The sequence below is a fragment of the Theobroma cacao genome, chromosome 3 (assembly GCF_000208745.1).
Source record: "Theobroma cacao cultivar B97-61/B2 chromosome 3, Criollo_cocoa_genome_V2, whole genome shotgun sequence".
Lineage (NCBI taxonomy): Eukaryota > Viridiplantae > Streptophyta > Magnoliopsida > Malvales > Malvaceae > Theobroma > Theobroma cacao.
The window spans coordinates 11,123,731-11,138,042 of NC_030852.1; the positions used below are offsets into that span (position 1 = coordinate 11,123,731).

General features: G+C 34.9%; 1 long non-coding RNA gene across 1 annotated transcript; it reads right to left on the reverse strand.

The window, feature by feature from the left end:
- LOC108661295 lies at positions 10,150–13,297 on the reverse strand. The gene is made up of 3 exons (XR_001927051.1): positions 13,120–13,297; positions 11,221–11,295; positions 10,150–10,422 (listed from the first exon to the last, which is right to left on the reverse strand). It is a non-coding gene; the product is annotated as an uncharacterized LOC108661295 (long non-coding RNA).

Here is a 14,312-nt window from a genome sequence, read left to right on the forward strand (position 1 = left end):
TAATTCGTTTTTAAATGAAGATTTTAGACTTTTAAACTCATTTTGAATATGAATTGTGTGTTTTGTACTTGTATATTACGTTTTAGCCAGTTTTTAAAATTTTTGAGAAAAATGACCAAAATACCCTTGTGAGACGAAAAATTAATATTTTATTTGTTTAAAGTTGGAAACAGCTTAAAATATTTTAGAACACGATATTTGACAATGGTTGCTCACAAGGGAACAGAGAAACTGATAGTAAAGCCTTACGGGGTTTCGGGTTGACATTCCGGGCAATAAGTGTCTACCGGGACACCGCGGCGGTTGTCACGGGCTCGAGAGGAGTACCGGGTCGTGACATAAAATCTCTCTGTCAAGTCTCAATTAGATTAATAAATCAGTTAATTGTTGGCCAGACAATCAAAAACATTAAGAACATATTTAAATAAGCAAAGCTACACCCATTCATGATAAACAAGAGAGAAACTAATATTCAAACTACATGTTGAAATCCACCACAATCCTAGAAAGATAATTTAGCTCATAATATGTAATAAAAATAATATCCAAAGAAATTTAGCCATGAATCCAAGTCAAAGAAAAAAAAAGAAACGATAAAGTAAAGAAAAAAACTAAGTGTTGACGATTCGTAATCTCAATTCTCTCTCAAATTCTCTTATTTTCTTACTTTGTTCTTGGCTCTAAATCTCCATAATAGTTGCTTGTTGCCTCCTCCTTAAAATTTTTGAAAAAGGTCCCTTAAATAGGCTCCAAGTAATTTCCAAAATCCCATCAAATTTTTATCTTTAGAAAATCACCCAGCATTGCGGTGCTACTTCTTCAGTGCTGTAGAGCTGAGCTCTTGGGAAAATTGTATGGTGAGCTTCTTTTCACCAATGCTGCAGCTTTATTCTCCCAGTGTTGCAACAATCTATCAACTTCGAACATGATTTTCACCTTGATCTATTCTGAACTGGGTAAAGTAATAAACATGCAAGTTGTATCCCTATCTCTTAACTTTCCAATGGCTAAAAAATCACATCAATTGAACTTAGGGATTGAGAGATATACTCTAAATACCAAATCATATTTAGTCCATGCATACTACTACAGTGCTTTGAATTAGACAAATATTTTGACCATGATCCAATCAAAATTGGGTAAAGTGTAAACATAAAAGTTGTAGCCCTTCCTCATATCGTTCTAGCGGTTCAAGAATCACTTCATTTAGAGTTCTTTAGAGAAAGATATGATCAAAATATCATAATATGTACGAATAAAGCCATCACCATACTTTCACAGATTTTTATCAAATGAGCCTTTTTCATCAAATTTCCTACGAAAATAATAAGAGAAATTACCAATACTACCCTTAAAGTGATTTAAAAAAAATAACATAAAATTTAAAATAACTTAAATTAACTACTTGTGAAACCTCGACCTCCATAGACGTGTAGCGGAAGTAGACACGATGACGTGGGTTAGGGGTAGTTTTGTCATTTTCGTGGTGAGCTCTCAGAAGTGGGTTTTTCTAACATTATTAAGGTCTAAGTAGGCCTAAGGAATAAATGAACGAGGTGTATAATAATGAAATAAATGAGGAAAATTAAAATAATGATGATTTCCACAATATGGGCAAAATGGTAATTTTGGACCTCGGGTCTAAATTTTTAAGTTTTCATGAACTCGAGTACCCTCAGTCCATTATGAACCTTTTCTCAGTGTCAAAAAAGTAAAAAGTTTGAACCAAAGGAAAGAAGAAGGCCAAGTTAATTATGCAATGGGATTTTTGTAAATAAGTGGAACTTTAGTCAACCATAGGATAAATATTAAACTTTTCCAGCACTTTCTCCTCACTTCCAACAGCTTCTTTTTCTTCTTCCCATCCTTCTTCCTCACTAAACGTTTTCCATCTTCCATGGAAGCCATCCCTTGATACCTCCATAACTTTCTCAAAGCAACTTCAATTCTCATGCTTTGGCACACTTTTTCATAGGATTCTTTGTGCTCTTTCACTTCTACACCTCAAGAACCCTCAAAAGTCTTTTCTCAATACTTTCTCTCACTAGCTAGATGTTTTAGAGAGAGAGAGAGATAGACTTTCCATAATAGCTTGACAAACTCTTGGAAAGGAATTCAACTACAAAACCACCAAGGTGAGTAGTGAGTTAAGTTTGATTTTAAGTTGTTGATGATGGCCAATAATTAGAGTTGTGGTTTGTTTTATTGTTGAGGGTTGTTTATTTATTCTCAGTGTGACTAGAGTAGTGTAAGCTAATGACTAGTCAAATGGTAATTGAAAGCTAGTTAGGAATAACTAGCAAAACTTGATTTAGGAAAATAGCTTTTGGAATAATATTCATGTCAATTGAGTTGGTGTGATGCTATTGTGTGTGATAGGTTCCAACAAGACCCCACATCTCCACTTAGAGCATTAGTGGAAGTCAAAGTCGATTACAAAATCAACAAAGACAACTGAGTGAACTTGCATTAGAATGTTTTGGAATAAATGATTATATGCTTGATTGAAGCACTTGAAATATTTTATTGGTTTTTCTTTAAAATTTTCATAGGAACAAGCCCTTGATGAAACTTTTTTAGGCTGTGAAATATGAATGTGATGAACTCATGTGTTTCTACATTATGTTGATGTGTATGTTATGCATTGAATGGCACTATTAGGTGATAGTGGTGTGCTGTGTGAGTGCACACACTAATGATATATGCCATGTGCAGTGTGGGAGTGCACATGACAATGATAGTGGTGTGTTGTGTGAGTACATACACTGATGATATATGCCATGTGCGATGTGAGAGTGCACATGATGATATTCCTTTGTGTGGTGTGGGAGTGCACAGGATGATTCTAGCTATGTACGGTGTGGGAGTGCACATGAGATGGTGAGATGGGAGTTGTATACATGTACACACATACCATAGAGAGGTTAGGGAAAATATTATGTGTTTGCATTGAATATTGAATGTTAAAATTTGACAAATGCTTTCCAATTGATTTTCACTGCAGTAAAAATGGATTTTCGTTGTGACAAGAATTCTTTTAATTTCATTGCCCTGTTTCTAACTGTAGCGAAATTCATTCTCACTGTAGAGAGAAATTATAATACCCTGTACTTGATGTGGTGACTAATGAAGCTTATTGGATGCCAATTGAGGTTAATTATAATGTTTAAAAGTGATGAAAGATGAAAGGAACAATTGGGATAAAATATTCCGCACAAGAGCAAATAATAATATTTTATCAAGAAAATTTTGCAAGATAAAAAGTGATTTGAAAGTGAATTGAGGTATAATAAGGTATTTTGGGTACCAAAGAGACAAAAGGAGACAAGAGGAAATTTTTAGAATAAAATAATATTAAAATATTACTATTTTATTCAGTGTAAGAATTTTCCATGAATGAGGAGTATATGGTCAATCTAAGCGGGGGAGACGAAGAATGAGAAAATTTTAGAGGAAAAATGACGTTAATGGGGCTGCGTGTTTTTATTAAGTCAAGATAGCACAGGTAAATAAATATTTTAAATATTACGAGGACACCGCGTTGGAGTACAAACTTCATACTTTGTTTGTACATGAGTAGAAGAAGATAATAGAAGGAAGTTGGAGTTAAATGAGTGTTTGGAGGACTAAATTAAAATGGAAAGAAACAAAAAGGGCAAAACGATAATTTAACATGAAGTTTGGTCAAAGCTTCCAAAGGAAGCTTTAACTATGAGACCTTGACCCTTATAGACTCATAAAGAGAAGTATACGCGATATCCTTGATTAGGGGTAATTTCGTCATTTCCTTAATGAGCCCATAAAAGTAAGATTTTAAATAATATTATGGCCTAAGTAGGCCTAAGGCGTAAATGAATGATGAAAATATGGGTAAAATGACAAGGAAACAAAAATTTTGATGATTTTCACAACAAAGGCAAAATGGTCATTTTTCACCTTGAGTGAGAATTTTAAGTTTTCATGAACCCGAGCATGTCTAGACCATTATGGAACTTGTCATAGTGTCAAAAGAGCAAAAAGATTGAGTAAAAGATTAGAGGAGAATAAGCTAATTTGTGGAGGGGCATTTTCGTAATTTCTAAAGAAATGGATAAGCTTGGGCTATAAATATCTTCTCTTTCCAGCAGCTTCTTGAATTTTCAGCAGCTTGTCTTCTTCTTCTTCTTCCATCTCACGTTGCTTCTAACCTCCATGGAAGCTTGATATGGAGCTTGCATAATTTTCTCTCTTTTGCTTTAGTTTTCATATCTTTGAGCCCTTTTGACTAGAACCCTTATATTCTTTCACTCTCTCTCCTTAAAACCTTTGAAAAATCTTATTTCCATACTTTCTCTCACTAGTTGGGCATTCTAGAGAGAGAAAGAGATAATTACCCCATTTGTGTGGAAGCTATTGGAAGAGAATTCAACTACAAAGGAACCTTAAGGTGAGTGATGAACTAAGCTTGATTTTTAGCTGTGAATAATGGCTAGTAATTGGGATTATGAGTTGTTTTGTTGTTGAGTATGTTCATTCATTTTATAGTAATTAGGATAGTGAACATAGATAGCCATTTAAAGTGACAATTGAAAGCTAGTTGAGAGATAGCTTTTAGGGTTTATAGTATGTGAATTAACATAATGGTGATGTTAATGTGATTGTAGGTTTCAAGGAAGCCCCATCATCCCATTTGGACAATTAGGGGAATTGGAGTTATCTAAAGGCTCAACAATATACCGGTGAGTGGACTGCCTATCAAAATAGTTTTGGGAATATGATCGTTTTGTACAAAGTATTTGAATGGTTCTATACAACTTTTGTTAAAACAAGTGCCTTGGGAACAAGCCTTTGATAAATCAATTTTATGTTATGACATGTGGTTATCATGGATCTCTATGCTACAACATTATGTTTATATACATATATGATTGAATATAGTGTTGTGTAATTATATTGACTTGACTATGTGCGAGTAAGGAGTTTGCATAAGTCGAGGATGACCCGATTATGTGCGAGTAGGGAGTGCACTAACCCGGTGATGACCCAGCCATGTGCGAGTAGGGAGTGCGCATGAGCTGGTGATGATGGTGATGTGATGGTGTGCATGATGATGATGGGTATACGTATGCATATATACATATGTAAATATGTGTGTTATAGGAAATTAATGAGTAAGGGTATATAATTGTAATGCATGTTAAACTTTGGAAAATTGTTATGTGTTTCATGTTTGTTTGGACATTTCAGCAGGGTGGTTTTTCTATGGGAAGAAGGGTAAATTTTTCATTGATGCCCTATTTCTTGCTGTAATAATAATCATTTTCGCTACAGCGAGAAACTCTCAAGTTTGGAGAGGTAGACTGGTTGAAAACACGCTACAGCGAGAAACTTTCTGTTTCTAGATCACAATTTCGCTACAGTGAGATTCAATCTCACTATAGTGAAAAACTTTCTGTTTTGGTCTCTTATCTTGTCCAATTGTTACCCTATTTTTCACTTCTTTGCTACCATATCTAAGCATGGACTTCCAACATTAAGGACTAAATAAGTTAAGTTTAAAATGAGGAGGTTTAGTGAGAAACCCTTAGCCAGTTGAGAAACCCTCGTTCGGCTAATAACTTAATCCCAATGTCGCTACAGCGAAGATTCATTGTTGTATTTGACTTGCTTGCGTATCATTGAAGCTTTCATTTTTCAAATGGTTCGTTATGTATGGGTTCATGATTTTCAAATGATTAATCATTTAAGGGCTTGATGAGGGGTTTTTAATATGAATGGAACTAAATTGCATTATTTTGAAACAAGTGCATCATAATTTTAAATTCTCCCTTGTTGTTGCTTGTTCCCTTCTTTGTTCACTCACTGGGTTTATACTCACCGTTTTCAACTTCATGCTTTCAGATCACGAGGCAGTCGGTAACTAGGACGAGGTGTCCTCATAGACTTGTATCCATCTTTTGGTAGCTGTCTCGGCATTCAGTAGCTATATATTCATCTGAGTCCCTCCGCTGGAAGTCAAGTATTCTTTTATTGTGTATAGACAAACCTAATGTAAATTATTAAGATACATGTTGTAGATAATCTATATACACTTGTTTGGTATGCAAATATGAGGTGGCAATGTTTAATATTATTTTGATTCTAAGTTATGAAATATGACTTAGCAGTTTATGATGGAATGATGAACATGTCAGATTAATAGGCTTGCTTGGGCTTAATGGACTACGTCTATTGGGCCCTTGCTCCGATCATGGCCCAAAATTTGGGTCATGACATTGACTCTTATTTTTTTCAGCCCAAAACCGTTCTTATCTCCTCTAGCAAGATTTTTTCCTCTTCTCCTCCATGCTGCACACCATTCTTGAAGCTTCCATGCCATTTTCTCTTTATCTACCATGAAACCAAGTTTTCTTCATTTTCCTTTCCATGTTTTCTGTTCCTTTCTTCTCCAAACTTCTTGAGCACTAAATTTACGGCCTTTAACCCTAATTTCTAGCACATCTAAACCCTAGGAGGAGAAGAAAGAAAAAGAGAGAAAGGAAGAAAAAGCCTGGTTTTGGTGATTCAAGCAAGGAACAGTAAGAATTCTTGTTTTTGGCTTGAGTAGTCTTTGAAAATGAGTTAGTGACTTAGAGAAATGTCTTGTGGCAACAAAGATTGGCTTGATTGGAGAAAAATTGGTACATGTAAGCCATTAAACCCATGGGTACATGAAGGACTCAAAGTGGAAAAGGAAAACAGTAAGCTTAACACTATGTTTTAAAGCTTACGATTAGTTGAATATTGTGAGGAATTACGATTGTTGAAAGGATCTATTTGCCTAAGCTAGTTGAAAATTATTAAGATTGTATGGCATGTTGTTTGAAAGAAATGAAAAAGGAATATTGTGGATGGAGGATTGAGAAACAAAGTATTGAAAGTTAGATAGATAACGATGCATATAAACTAGGAAATAATCGAGTGAAAGTGAGAATGATTGTTGCTACCATATATGTGGATTATGTATGGAAATATAAGATGGATTTGGGCGGAAATTATTTAGAAAGGTTGAAGTAGGCACGTGACATCATAAATAAGTTGCCAGTGATATAATCTAAGGAATTACGTAAGCAATGGATATAAGTAATTTTAGTAAAATTGTATTAAGATGTGAGTTAAATGAAGATGGTTTCATGATAGGATGAAAAATATAAATTTGAGTAAGGATTAATTGATTGAAGTGCTGCCCGTATACGTATGTAATTAAATATATTGAGTTCATATTATTGCTAGGAAGTGCAAAGATAAGGTTAGAGTACTATGGTGGCGTGCCGGAGTAAAAAACGAGCGACTGGCTGGTGAAAATAGTTAGAGACACCTCCGAACAAATAGCGACTTAATATCTTGTTGTTGCCAGGTGAGTGAACTTGCATTAAAATGTTTTGGAATAAATGATTATATGCTTGATTGAGCCACTTGAAATATTTTAATGGTTTTTCTTTAAAAATTGCATGGGAACAAGCCCTTGATGAAATATTTTGATATTATGAGATGTGAACATGATGAATTCATGAGTTTCTACATTATGTTGATGTGTATATTATACATTAAATGATACTTTTGCGTGATAATTATGACCTAGCTATGTGCGGTGTAGGAGTGCACATGAGTTGTGCTGACCCAGCCATGTGTGGAGGAGTGCACATGAGCTGTGCTGACCCAGCCATGTGTGGAGGAGTACACATGAGCTAATGATGACCCATCTATGTACGAGTAGGGAGTGCACATGAGTTGATGATGACCCAGCCATGTATGGAGGAGTACACATGAGCTGATGATGACCCAGCTATGTGCGAGTAGGGAGTGCACATGAGCTGATGATGACCCAGCCATGTGTGGAGGAGTTCCCATGAGTAGATGATGACCTAGTTATGTGCGAGTAGGGAGTGCACATGAGCTGATGATGACCCAACTATGTGCGGTGTGGGAGTGCACATAAGCTGAGAGAGAGTTTGGGTGAGGCCGGAGATCGTATGTATGTTTATATATGTTATATATATAGAGGTTTTGGAAATTATATTGTGGTTGCATCGATTTTTGAATGCTAAAACTTGAGAAATTGTTTCCACTTGATTTTCACTACAGCAAAAATGGATTTTCGTTGTGATAAGAAATTTAGCTAAATTGCATTGTTTTCAACATAAGTGCATCATGTTTTTTTTAAAACTTCCTATATTGATGCTCGTTCCCTTCCTATGTTCACTCACTAAGTTTGTACTCACGTTTTTAAAAATTCATGTTCTAGGTTTCCTAAGTAAAAGGTGGTTGGATCTTAGGACGAGGTGTTCCTCCCTATACATTGCTCGGTAGGTTTAACGTGACACTAAGTGTTATCAATAGTGCCTCGAGTCACTCCGCTGATGGTCAAGGTCTAATTATGTGTATATGAATATTTAATGTGAAACATTAAGAATCATTTGTTAATCTATTTATGAATATATTGGTGGATGATGCCATTATGAATGTATGATTGGGTTTTATGAATCGTTTTCAAAGAAACGGTATTTGCACATTTCGATCTTTGGATTCTAAAGGAATAGGGATTAATTAAGTAGGCTTGCTTAGGCTTAATGGGCTGAGCCCATTGGGCCCTTGTGCCTGTCATGGCCCGAAAATTGGGCTGTGATAGAAACTCTTGGGTGCTGGGAGCTTGGCTAGCCTAGAATTTCACTGTAGCGAAAATCCATTCTCGCTGTAGCGAGAAACTCTCCGGCAGTTAGGTAAAATGCTTGCTCGGGTTTTCGCTGTAGCAAAATTCATTCTCGTTGCAGCAAGAATGCCTTTTGCTATAGCGAGATTCGCTCTGCTATGCTTGCCTTGCTTGAACTTTACTGTAGTTTTCACTCTTTAACTTAATTATTGATCATGGATCTTTTAATACTAAGGCACTAAATAATCAAGAGTTGAATTAAAGGGTTTTAACAATAAATTAAGCTAAATTGCATTGTTTTCAACATAAGTACATCATGTTTCCTAAAATCTCCCATATTCATACTTATTCCCTTCCTATGTTCACTCACTGGGTTTATACTCACTCTTTTTAACTTCATGTTTTTCAAATTCAGAGATATTTGGGACCTAGACTGAGGCATCCACTGACACTCACCTTTTGATAGGTATTATGGCATTCAGTAGCTATTACCTTCACCCAAGGTCATTTCGCTAGAAGTCAATGAGTCTTTTTTTGCTTGTGTATACATACATGTGATGTAAATCACTAAGATATATGTCGTGAACAATATATGTTTATTTTGATTAACGTTGCCATTATGAATTGGCAATGGGTGACATTATTTTGGATAATATAAATGTAAGTAGTTGACTACCATGTTATATTGTTGAAACAATCATACTTGAGAATAATGAAATATGACATTTTAAGTGATGGATAAAATGATGAACAGGATCATATAAAAAAAAAAGGCTTGCTTGGGCTTAATGGGCTATGCCCATTGGGCCTATGTGCCGGTCATGGCCCGAGAATTGGGCTGTGACACTTGTCCACATGTAATCAAACTTAAACTAGAAAAACACCTAAAATGCTACAATCTAAACCTAAAATCTTAAAGATCTAACTACTTATGCCCCCAAAATGTGTCAAAATAACTCTGTATAATAGAGTTATCAAAAGGCAAGATAACTTTTAGAGTTGGAGAGGAGGTGGTGGAGTGTAATATTTTCATTGCAATCAAGTACCCATATACAAATAGTTGTTGTAAATGTGATTTAGTTGATGAAGGCAAGGGTAAGCATGTTTCTCCACCTATTAGTAAGGAAGCACCAATCCTTGAGTTTAAGCCACCACCTTTGCATATTAAACCAAAGCAGTCATCAAAGGAGCATCCTCCAGCACCATCTAATTGTCCTTTTGAGGTTGGACAACAAATAGTGTTACTTTTTCGATCATACTTAAAGTTTTTTCCATGGAAACTCAAAGAAAGATGGTAGGGTACTTTCAATGTGGTCAAAATTTATCCTTGTATCACAGCCCAATTTCCAAGCCATGACTGGTGCATGGGCCTAATGGGCACAGCCCACAAAACCCAAGCAAGCCTCTTATCTAACCTATTCATCATTCCACCAAACATTTCTAAAGTTACATTTCATAATTCTCAACTATAAGTACTTTACTAATGTGCTATGACAACTAAATACTTACATTTATATTAACCCAAAACAATGTCAACCATTGCCAACTCATAGTGGCAACGTTAATCAAAATAAATGTATACTATTTATAACATGTATCTTAGTGATTTACATCACATGTACACATACACAGGCAAAAGACTCCCGACTTCCAACGGAGTGACCTTGGGTGAAGGTTCAGCTACTGAATGCCATATTACCTACCAAGGGTGAACATGAGTGGACTCTTCAAGCTAGGTCCCATCGTCTACGAATCTAAAAACATGCAATTTAAAAGAGTGAGTATAAACCTAGTGAGTGAACATAGTAAGGGAACAAGCAAACGATACAAAAAGATTTTCAAAACACGATGCACTTATTTTAAAAATAATGCAATTTAGTTTAATTTCTTGTAAAGCCCTTAATTCAACCCTTGATTATTTAATCCCTTAAGGTGAAGGATTTATAATCCATAATTGAGTTGAAAAGAGTGAAAACTATAGCAAATATCCAATCAAGACAAGCAAAACAAAGGGTTTCTCACTGCAGCGGAAAGGCATTCTATAGCATATAGTACAATCACATTTTTTATTTTCATAACTTGTCTATAACATACATATATATATATATATATATATATATATATATATATATATACAGGTACACCACCATCGCCTTACTCAGCTCATGTGCACTCCCTACACGCACAAGGCAATATCATCATGCGCACTCCCCACACAAACATTTCAATATCATCACATGCACTCCCGCCCACATCATTACCGGCATGTGCACTCCCACACTGCACACCACCGACACCTTCACGTGCACTCCCACACCGTACGTGCACAGTTATAGTGATTATACAGCATTATCATTCAAAGCATAACACACATATCCCCATAATATAGGAACACATGGTTTTATTATATCACATATTTTATCACATCAAAACATTTCATCAAGGGCTTGTTCCCATGCACGTTTTAAAGAAAAGTCCGATAAAACATTTCAAGTGATTTAATTAAACACGTATGCATTTATCCCAAAACATTTTAATGTAAGTTCACTCACTGGTCTTTGTTCATTCTTAGATTGACTCCAACTTCCACTAATGCTCTGAATGGAGATGTGGGGTCCCGTTGGAACCTATCACACACAATAACATCACAATCAAATCAATTCACATAACTATAAATTCTCAAGGCTATCTCCTAAATCATGTTCTACTAGTTATTCCTAACTAGCTTCCAATTACCATTAAGTGGCTATTTATTTTCACTATTCTAGTTACACTAAAGATGAATAAACAACCTTAACTACCAACACTCACAAATCTAACCACTAGCGATTCTCAACAACTCAAAAATCAACTCAATTTCATTACTCACCTTGGTAGATTATAATTGAATTCCTTCTCAAAATTTCTCAAGCTATTATAAAAAGTCTCTCTTTCTCTCTCTAAAACACCTAGCTAGTGAAAGAAAGTATTAAGGTAAGACTTTTGAGGGTTTTAAGGTGAAAGAGTAAAATAGCACAAAGGACTTTGTGAAAAGGTGCACAAAAGCATGAAAATTGGGGTTTAACTTGAGAAAGTCATGGAGGTTTTTAAGGAGGCTTCCATGGAAGATAAAGAATGTGAAATGGAGAGAAGAGATGGGAAGAAGAAGAAGAAGCTGCTGGAAATTTAGATATTTATTGCTAAAGTTGACTAAAGTTTCACGTAATTTACAAAAATGCCCTATTTGTTCTTCTAGTGCAGTACATTCACTTTGACAAATATTTTTACTACTTTCCAATCAGAACTGGGCAAAGTGGCAAACATAAAAGTTGTAGCTCTATCTCTCAGCTTTCTAATGGTTTAAAAATAATGTCATTTAGACTTCTATAGTAGGATATATGGTTGAAAAACCAAAACATATGCAAATAAAGCAACAGTCCATTATACACCTTTCTTCACCAATTGAAATTATTTTTTTGATCCTACTCCTATAAAAACATAAAATAAATACAAATAACGTAAAACTAACATTATTAACTTAAAATAAACATTTAAACATAATTTAACTAAACTAATATAATAAATAAAAATAGCTAAATTCGATCTTAAATCTAGTTCAACTTAGACTAATCAAATATTTAATCTCCCACTTAACATATGAATTTGATGCACTCATCAATCTACCTCTAGTTACGCGTCTATAGAGGTCGAGGTTTCACACCTTGTGGAATAATTGAGATTGATAGTTGTAGACACTAAAATATATATATATATATATATATATATATATAATAAAATTTTAATTAATTAGGAATCATAAAATAATTATAATATAGAATTTTAAAAAAAAAGTAGTACGCCTGGTAGGGTGCGGACGCACCCTGCCAGGCACCATCTTTCTTGCCAAGCGCCACCCTCACCCTGCCAGACGCTAATTTTTCGCGTCTGGCAGAGTAGTGGAGCATGCCCCTTTCAACCCAGTATAAAGGGGTCACTGTAGCAACCCGGGAAGGGGATCGAAAGCCAAAACCAGCAATGAAAAAACCCAGTAACTTGCAAAAATCCTAGTTTTTTTTCTAGCAGCCAGAATAACCCACAAATAAAAAAATCCCTAATTTTCTAGTAGCAACAAACAGTAACCCAAAAAAACCTAGCCGTAAATGCCATCAAACAGTCTAGTTTAGTAGCAAACAATCAACCACAATCAATAGTAAAAAATTAATAAAAAAAATGCAAAAAAAAGGAGAAAGAGGAAGTGATATTTTAGAGTGTGGGTTTTGATTTTTAGGGGGAGATCTAGATTTTTAGGAGGGATTTTGGGTAACCGGTGTTGTTTTAGTTTTGGGTGGTTCAAATCTAGTGAGAGAGACCTTTTTTTTTCCACCGGTTAAAAAAGAGATTTTAGGGTTTTGCTGCTGGTAAAGAGGGGGCTTTGGGTTCGACGCCGATCGATCAGAGTAAGAGTTCCCTACCGTCGATTAGAGGAGTTTAGAGTTGAGGGTCTTGTGATCTGACGTCAAGAAAAAGCTGCTGGGGGCGACGTCTAGCTGCGAAGAGGGGTTTCTGTTTTGGGTGGTCGACAAAGGGAAAAGAGAGAGAGAAGGTTGAGGAAGCTGGTGCCTGTGAGAGAAAAGAGAGAAGAAAAGTGATTTTTTTTTAGAGAGAAAGAGGAGGGTCAAGCGGCTAGAGAGAGAAAGCGAAGGGAAGAAATGGTAAGAAAAGAAAGAAAAAGGGGTTTTTATATTTAAAGCTTAAAGTGAAACGATGTCGTTTTGGGGAAAGGGTGGTGCTAATCCAAACGGCGTAGTTTTGAGGGCCAAAAAGGCTTTGGTTCGTGCACCAAAACGGTGTGTTTTGATAAGAGGCCACACGAGCCTTAGGGAGGCAGTTTAGTTGGAGCAGGCCGGCTATCTTGGGCAGCTGTTAGCCCAGCAAGGTAATTCTTTATCCCTTTTAAGAATTTGTTTGCTGGCCCATTTAACATGTTTCTTTGGAATATTAGGTAGAATAATTAATTATTATAGTGTAATGTTCTAAATTTTTAGATGATATTTTAGACTTAGGAAATTTATACAAATAGAATAATGTAGAAGAATATAGAAATAATAGAGCATGAAAAATAAAATATATATATATAAAATATTTTAGAAAATGTTTAGTTATACAAAGAATTTAAGCTTAGGAAAATATTTACTACAAATATATAATAAAAATAAAAATAGTAATAATAAAAAGGAAAATAATAGTAATATTCCACGACATTAAGTTTAATGTACCGATGATGGCATGATTGGTCGGGACACGAGGAGTCGCAATCTCGGGCTAATTTTCCCTAGGTTCGAAATCCGAATTAAGGCTCCACCAGTACGATGGGAGGGCCTCGATTTTGAGATCTCGAAATTTTTATAAATAAAATTTAACTATACAAAAATCATTTAAAAAAATAAATAAATAAATAATAATAGATAAAAATAAAAATAATAATGATAATTCAAATATATATAATAAATTTGTGAAATGTTAACATCCATGACATTAAATAAATAGACAAATAATAAAAACTATTAATAAGGAAAATCCAAAACAATAAATAATTTAAAAATTAAACATTAAATATCTAATGGTATAAATTATAGATTAATAAAAAAAGATATAAGATAGAAAG